We start from the raw sequence: 9130 nt of genomic DNA, 5'->3' as shown, positions 1-9130 counted from the left end.
ACTCTATGGAATCAGTCATTTCTCCAAAAAGCCCTGGTTCCTTTATTGGAGGATGATAGTTAGAAACCTAGATCTGTCACTAGGTGCTCCTGGCTCTCTCAGTGGACAGAGCTGGGGAGTGTGTGTGTGTGTGTGTGTGTGTGTGTGTGTGTCTGTGTGTATCATGGTGTCCTTACATCTTAGTGTAGTCTTAGGTTTTAATAACTTCAGAAGTGCAAGAGCTACAAATAAACAAAAATCACTGGGAAGGTTAGTTTCTTATACTTCTTTAAATTTAGTTTTTTGAATTTTGAATAAAAAATTTTTATTTAAATGTTTTATTTGTGATAGTTTTATGGATGAGAATTTCTAAGACCAGTGAATTGGTTCTCAGTAGTGGGGGTTCCCTTGTTTGGCCACCCCGTCACCTATCTTTCTCCATTAAATTTTTTCTTGTGGGATCACATCAAAACTGTCATGAATTCATCAAAACAACATTCTTCCAACAAACTAGATAATCTAGGTGAAAGGGAAAAATTCCTAAAAAGGCACAAATTGCCAAAACTGACTCAAAAAGAATTAGAAAATCTGAATGGGTATATATCAGGTAAAGAGATTGAGTCAGTGATCAAAACTCCTTCCACAAAGAAAAGTTCAGGTAGACATGATTTTTCTGGTATATCCTATCAAACATTTAAAGAAGAACTAATACCAATAAATCACAAAATCTTCCAAAAAAAAAAAAAAAAAGTTGGGAGACTCGCTCACTCATTCTATGAGACCAGTCATACCTTGACACCAAAACAAAACAAAACAATGAAAAACCCCCATCACCCCCAAGAAATGAAAAATACAGACTGATATCTTTTGTGAGTATAGATGCAAAAATCTTCAAAAAAAAAAAAAAAACCAAAACACTAGCAAACTGAATCCAGCAACAAATAAAAAGAATTGTACACCTTGACCAAGTAGATTTGTCCTGGGAATGTAAGGTTGGTTCAACCCATGAAAATCAATACACCATATTAATAGAAGTAAAAGAATACATAATCAAATCAATAGACAAATACATTTGGCAAAACACAACACCTTAAAGAAAAAAATACAACAATTAGAAATTACAAATTGGAGGGGACATCCTTAATGTGATAAAGGGCATCTGTGAAAAGCTCACAGCTAACATTATATTTAATGTTAAAAGACTAGGAACTTTCTGTCTACAATCACGAAGAGACAAGGATTTTGTCCTTGCCCCTTATATTCAACATTGTATTGGAAATTCTAGCCAGGCTAATTCAGTAAGAAAAAGAAATAAAAAGGCATTAAGGTTGGTAAAGAAGAAGTGCAACTACCTTTATATGCTAATGACATGGTATTTTATAGAAAAATCCTAAAAAATTGACAAAAAATATTAGAGCAGATATAGGAGATCATCCAGGTTGTAGGATGCAAAATCAATATACAAAAACCAGTTGTATTTCTACACAGAGCAACGAAGAAGCAAATCATGAACTTAGAAAAACAATTCCATTTACAAATCATATCAAAAAGAATAAAAGGCATAAGAATAGATTGGATCAAACAACTGCATAACTTGCACACTGAAAACTACAAAACATCTATAAATTTTAAAAATTTTTTAAAAATTAAAAGAAATTAAAGGCCTAAATAAATGGAGGGGTATCCCATGTACATTGAATAAAGATGATAATAATCCCCAAAGGGATCTACAGATTCATCCTAGGAATGCAAGATTGGTTTAACACACAATTGCTAGAATAAAACACAAAGACCAATGTTGCTGAGGATGTAGAGAAATATGAACCGTCATAGATTGATGATGGGATTGTAAAATGGTGTCATTTCTTGGGAAAACAGTTTGGCAATTCCCCAAATGTTAACATATATTTGTCTTATGACCCAGCAATTCCATGCTTACGTTTTACCTGAAAGAATTAAAGACATATATTCATACAAAAACTTGTAAATGAATGTTGACAGAAGCATTGCTCATAAGAGACAAAAAGTGGAAATAACCTAAATGTTCAGTAATTAATGAATGGATAAACAAAATATGGTATATCCATACAACAGAATATTATTCAGCCATAAAAAGGAATGAATCACTAATTCATATTAAACATGCATAAACCTTGAAAGTATTATGCAAAATCAAAATAGCCTAATACAAAAGGCCACAAACTGTTTAGTCTATTTAGTCCAGAATAAGAAAATGATAGATATAGAATGTAGATTATTAATTGCCAAAAATTGAAGGAAGAGGAAATTGGCAGTGACTGGTAATGGGTTTGGGGTCTCATTTTGGGGTGATGAAAATATTTGGAAATTACATAGCAATGGTTATGTAACCTTGTGAGTATACTAAAAACCATTGAATCCTATACTTTAAGGGGATGAATTTTATGGAATGTCAATTATGTCTCAATAAAATAAAGCAAACCCAATGAGTCCAAAGCCCTTATTTTTTTGTATGGTCTGAAAGCTAGAATTAAAAGGAAATCTTTTATGTTATTGAGGAATAGCTGATGAAAGTTTTACACAATTTGAAAATTGACTAGAATTGTGTATAGCACAATATAGTAATTATGTGAATTTAAAACACAGTTTTCAATGTGGTCCATATACACTATGGAGTATTATCCCTCCATCAGAAAGGATGAATACCCAACTTTTGTAGCAACATGGACAGGACTGGAAGAGATTATGCTGAGTGAAATAAGTCAAGCAGAGAGAGTCAATTATCATATGGTTTCACTTATTTGTGAAGTATAACAAATAGCATGGAGGAAATGGGGAGTTAGAGAGGAGAAGGTAGTTGAGGGAAATTGGAAGGGGAGGTGAATCATGAAAGACTATGGACTCTGCAAAACAATCTGAGGGGTTTGAAGTGGTGGGGGGTGGGAGGTTGGGGGAACCAGGTGGTGGGTATTATAGAGAGCATGGATTGCATGGAGCACTGGGTGTGGTGCAAAAATAATCAATACTGTTGTGCTGAAAATAAATACAAAATAAATAAATTTTAAAAAATAAAACACAGTTTTCTTCATTGCCATTGACATAAACTAAACTGCACATATTAAAATGCACAACTTGGTAAATTTTGGCATGTGAATATACGCATGAGAATATAACCACAATGAAAATAACTAGCCTATTCATCATCATCCCCAAAGGTTCCTTTATATCTCTCTGTAATTCTCACATCTCCCTAGACCCTAGGCAACACCTAATCTTATTTCTGATACTATATATTAATTTGTATTTCTTAGAATTTTATATAAAGAAGCCATATGATATATTCCTTTTGTAAGAATCCAGTGTTTTTCATTTAGCATAATTACTTTGAGATTCTTCCATGTTTTGTGTGTATTAATAGTTCATTCTTTGTTACTGCTGAGTAATATTTCATTGTATATCATTTTACTCATTCATCTGAGGATGGACATTTGGATTGTTTCCAGTTTTATAAAAATTTCAAATAAAACTGTTATGGACATTGATATACAGATCCTTGTATGAAATATGCTATAATTCTTTAGGGTAAATACCTAGGAGTGGAATGGCTTGATCATATGTTTCGCTTTTTAAGAAACTATCAAAATGTTTCTCAAAGCGGTTGTAATGTTCCCACCAGCAGCGCGTGAGAGTTCCAATTTTTTCCACCTTTTCAGCAATAGTTGGTTTGGCCAGTCTCTTTAACTGTTGCCATACTAGTAAGTTTGTAGAGTATCTTGCAATGGCTCTAATTTGCATTCCTGTAGTGACTAACAATGTTAAGTATTTTAATTTGCATTTCTGTAGTGACTAACAATGTTAAGTATTTTTCTGTGTATAGTTAATTGCCAACCTTACATCTTCTTTGGTGAAGTGTCTGTTCAAGTATTTGGCCATTTTTATATTGGGTAATTTATCTTTTTTTAATTGGGTTTTTTACTGGGTTTGAGATTTCTTTTTGTATCTGGATATGCATCCTTTATAAGATATATGCTTTGCAAATATTTTCTTCCAGTCTATAGCTTGATGTTTCATTCTTTTAGTGATGTCTTTAGAGAAGTAGAAGTTTTAAATTTTGACAAAACCCAATATTTGTTTAACCCAAGTTAGCAGAGGCTTTCTCTTAAAAGCTTTAGAGGTAATTTTTGTATATGATGCAAGGTATGGGTTGAAGACTTCTTTTTCTATTTTGTTTTTATTTGTTGTGTTTTTTTCTTTTTTGCATACATATATCCAATTATTCTAGCACCATTTGTTCAAAACACTACCATTTTTTCAATGACTGCCTCTGTATCTTTGCAGAACATCAGTTATAGAAAATCATATATATGAGTTTTTTTCTGCACTTGTTATTTTGTTTCATTGACTATGTGTCTGTGTTCACAACAAAGCACACATGATTGATTTCGCTAACTTTATTATGTTCTAAAACCAGATAATGTTAACCTTCTAATTTGGCTCTTTATTTTTTTAGTAATTTTGGCTATTCTAAGATCTTTGCATTATTTTTTTAAAACGATTTTTAAAATTTATTTGACACAGAGAGAGCACAAGCAGGTGGAGAGGCAGACACAGAGAGAGGGGAAAGCTGGCTCCCCACTGAACAGAGGGCCTGATGTGGGTCTCAGTTCTAGAACCCTGAGATCATGACCCAACCCAAAGGCAGATGCTTAACCAGTTGAGCCATTCAGGCACCCCTAAGTTCTTTGCATTCTGTATCAACTTTGGAATCTGCTTGTTAATTTATATTAAAGAGTCCGCCAGATTTTGATCGGGATTGCATTGAATTTGCAGATCAATTTGATTAACATTGGCACTGTAACAATACTGAATTTCCTAACCTATTAGCAAAGCATGTATCATCATTTTTCAATGTTTTCTCTCACTAAATATTTTGTAGTTTTCAGTGTACAGGCTTTGACTTTTTTTTCCCAGATTTATTTCTGGATATTTTATGTATTTGATGCTACTGTATTATTTTTTAAATTTCAATTTCCAATTGCTCATTGTTAGAGTATAGACTGATTTTTGTATATCGGTCACACATTCTGCATCTTGTTAAATTTGCTTATTAGTCCTAGTAGCTTTTTTCTAGATTCACTTTTATTATCTACATAGATGATTATGTCAGCTGTAAATAAATGGAATTTTAGGGGCACCTGGGTGATTCAGTGGGTTAAGCCTCTACCTTTGGCTCAGGTCATGGTCTCAGGGTCCTGGGATTGAGCCCTGCATCCAGCTCTCTGCTCAGTGGGGAGCCTGCCTCCCCCCTCTCTCTCTGCCTGCCTCTTTGCCTACTTGTGATCTCTCTCTCTGTCAAATAAATAAATAAAATATTTTTTTTAAAAATGGAATTTTAAGTATTCCTTTTCACAATGCTTTTTATTTCTTTTTATTGCTTACCACTGTCTAGAGCCTCTAGTAATGTGTTGAATAGAAGAGGTAAGAGAAGTCTTAGGTAGAAATATTCAATCTCTCGCATTAATGTTAGCAATACATTTTTCACAGATGCTGTGCCTTGGATTTAGGAAATTCCCTTCTACTGCTAGTTTACTGAGAGTTTTTTTTTAAGAGTTTATTTATTTGAGAGCGAGAGGAGGAGGAGGAGGAGGAGGAGGGAGAGTAAGAGGGAATCTGAAGCCCACTCTGCCCTGAGTACAAAACCCAGTGTGGGGTTTGATCCTACAACTGTAAGATCATGACCTGGGCTGAAACCAGGAGTTGGACGCTTAACTGAGAACCACCCCAGGCGCCCCTATTGAGAGTCTTTAATCAAGAATTCTCTCTCTCTTTTGTAAGCATGTAACATGTATATTTCTGAGTTTATTAAAACTCAAAATTGCACTAAGACTTTGAGACAAAGATGTATATCCATACATGCACAGTCATATACCATTATATTTTTACATTATTTAAAAACAATTTGTATTATATTGAGGACCATGAACCACATGCTTTATTCTGTTTTTCTCTGTTTTCATATTTGTAACTCCTTTCTCTGACAGTAGAAACCCAGCTTCCATTATCCTTAAGATATTTGCTTATTTGGCCAACTTCCTGTGTCTATCCATTCTCCCACCACTGTACCATCCCATACCTCTTGCAGATGTACTTGGGCTCTGACACTCACTGGACTGCTGGTGCCTTCCCTGATATGGACACTCTCTTTACCTTGCTAAGCCTCTGACTCCATGCCCTAAGCTGCTCTTCTGTATGGTCACCACCTTACTCTGACCTTGCTTTGACATTCTGCACTTGTTATCACCTTCTACATGAAAGCCCTCCCCACTGGTTTATGGACTGACATCTTGTACCAGACAATTATGTGAATGTCCTCACCCCGTTGGCTTCTGAAACTCATGTTGGGCTATACCCCTATAGAGCTTCTTCTTTGCCCTACTTAGACATGCATCTTTGCAAAGGCTGCTTTCCCCCATGGTTATCTTCCTCAGTTTCTTGGGCTCCAGAGTCCCATGACATACAGTTTATAAGCAGAGACTCCCTCCTAACCTTGCTGGAGCTCTGATATCCTGTGCTGTGTTCTCCTTTGCATGGAGCTGTCCTTAGCCTTTGTGGCTTATTCCTGTGATGGGCAGCTGTATTCAGAATTCTACTTATTTTGTGTGGCCTCCTATATTCCGTTTCCCACCCCAACTTGGACATATAATGTGGTTTGGTCCCATGGGGTTTAGGACTGAGTTTTTCAGGAAATGATATGAAGAGGAGAAAGAATGGAAGAACTCACTCATTTACTTATTGTGATTAATTTAGAATAATTTTTTAAATTCAAACTTTAAAAATTTCCATTGTGCTTTTGATTGGGATTTTGTTAAACTTATTTTAGAAGGAAATGACATATTGGCAGTACTGGGTCTCTCCATCTTTGGATGGTCCTGCTCAATTAGTGCAGAAGAGTCTCCCATAGGGCAGCTGTAGCCACAGTTAAAGTCAGCTAGAGCTGTAATTAGGTCAAACCTCAGTATACTTCAGTGGACAGGTATGACTATGACCCAGAAGGAAATAGCCTACGCACTAAAGGAATTGCAAGACTTTGCCAATATGTATCAACAGAATCTGGACAGAACTAAGGTGGGAGGGGTGTAACACTATTTCTGGCCAAATTTATTGATATTGATGTATTTATTAGAGAGTATAGATTCAGTGTACTGCTAGACGTGGCTCTAAGAGTTTTCTTGATTGGTTGATGAAAATTTAGATTCAATGATAGCATATATTTAATGAGATTGAGATGTCAGAGCTTCCATAGCTTAATGTGGAGGAGATACTCCAAAGGCTTAAGAAGTTGGGAATATTGAACTGAATGTTTATGTGACCTGCACATCCAGCTCCCAAATATATTTCACAAGATGGCCCAAAGACACTCCCTTCACAAAAGCAATGAAATATAAATGAGGGAAGCCATTGCCTCCCTAAAAATCTCTGTGCCTGTTCTCCTTTCTAGGCAAGGTCTGACTTTAGGGGATGCCACCATTTATGTGGGTTCCCTGATTTTTTTTAATATTTCATTTTTTTAAATTAAATTAATTTATTTATTTTCAGAAATACAGTATTCATTATTTTTCACCACACCCAGTGCTCCATGCAATCTGTGCCCTCTATAATACCCACCACCTGTTACCCCAACCTCCCACCCACCCGCCACTTCAAATCCCTCAGTTGTTTTTTAAAAAAGATTTTAGTTACTTATTTGACAGACAGAGATCACAAGTAGGCAGAGAGGCAGGCAGAGAGAGGTGGGGGGGGGAGCAGGCTCCCTGCTGAGCAGAGAGCCCGATGTGGGGCTCGATCCCAGGACTCTGAGATCATGACCTGAGCCGAAGGCAAAGGCTTTAACCCACTGAACCACCCAGGCACCACTGGGTTCCCTGATTTTAAAGGGGGTGATGGGATTTTGAAGTAGCAGGGGACAAGCAGCACATTTAACTGCCTAAGGTAAGGTTAGCACCTATATTATAAAGGACAGGAGGTACATACTACTAATCAGAATGTTTTGAATGTTGGAGATCTTTGGCAGTGGCTAGTTGATCATGGTGTCACTCAGAAGTAATTACAAGGAGTCTACTAGAATATTGCTTGATCTACAGAACAGGAAAAACTGTAAGCCTCACAGTAGAAAGCCAGACTTAAGTTGCTACCAAGGAGGCTTGAGGTCTCTTACCCAGTTTCCAGATATAGGTAAAGTCACAGAGACAGAGACCTTTGATTGAAAGGTAGACCAGGGACCCTTGAGGAAGGACTCCACACCACTGCCACCAACATACATTGTAATTATCTTCTAAGATTTCTTTAAAAGGACTGGAGGCAATTTATTAGAATGACTGTCCATTGGAAAAAGGAAATACCAAAATGTTTTGGGGATTTTTAGAAACCAGTTCTGAAATGATCTTAATCCCAGAGGTCCCCACAGCCAAAGTGAAATTTTATGATGTTCAGATTATAGATGATGTGTAGCTCAAATCAGACCCATATTGGGCCACTTGGTTCAGAGACTCAGCTAGTGCTTATTTTCCCAGTTTCTGGAGGTACACATGGAATAGACAGGGTTGACAACTGGCAGAATCCCCACATGTGCTCTCTGACCCTTGGGCGATGGCTATTAGGGTAGGAAGGGTTACGTGGAAGCTCCTAGGATTTCCAGTCATAACAAGAAAGGAAGTCAGAAGTAATACTGCACCCCAGGGTGATGCAGGGGGCAGGGATCATAAAAATAATGCTGCTGAAGGCATGAAAAAAATGCAAATCGTGGAAGACATGACAGTTATTTTTTTCTTTTTTCCTTTTTTCTGATGGCTGAAGCATGCACTTCATAGAGGCCTGCACTTCAAAGACAGGGATCTTGAATAAATACAGTGCCAGCCACAGGGCTAGATGAAGAATCAAGCTGCCCCCAGGCTCCATTCTTTTTAGAGATCTCAGTTGATTTTGATAACTGAGCATTGAAGCTGTTGGTTTTTCTAGTCACAGGCTATAAATTTCTGCTCTTGTGTTTGAAATTCACTGATGAAGAAGGAGCCTGCTAAACACTAGGCAACCTATTCTCAACTCCAATAAAAGCAGAACTCCAGGTCCCTGCTCTTTTTCTACCCGTGACCTTGCTGTGTAGCCTCAGGTGTGC

This window comes from Mustela putorius, unplaced genomic scaffold, assembly GCF_011764305.1.
Source record: "Mustela putorius furo isolate JIRA1106 unplaced genomic scaffold, ASM1176430v1.1 tig00003913_pilon_pilon_pilon, whole genome shotgun sequence".
Taxonomy (NCBI): domain Eukaryota; kingdom Metazoa; phylum Chordata; class Mammalia; order Carnivora; family Mustelidae; genus Mustela; species Mustela putorius.
Note: the sequence above shows the minus strand (reverse complement) of the source record.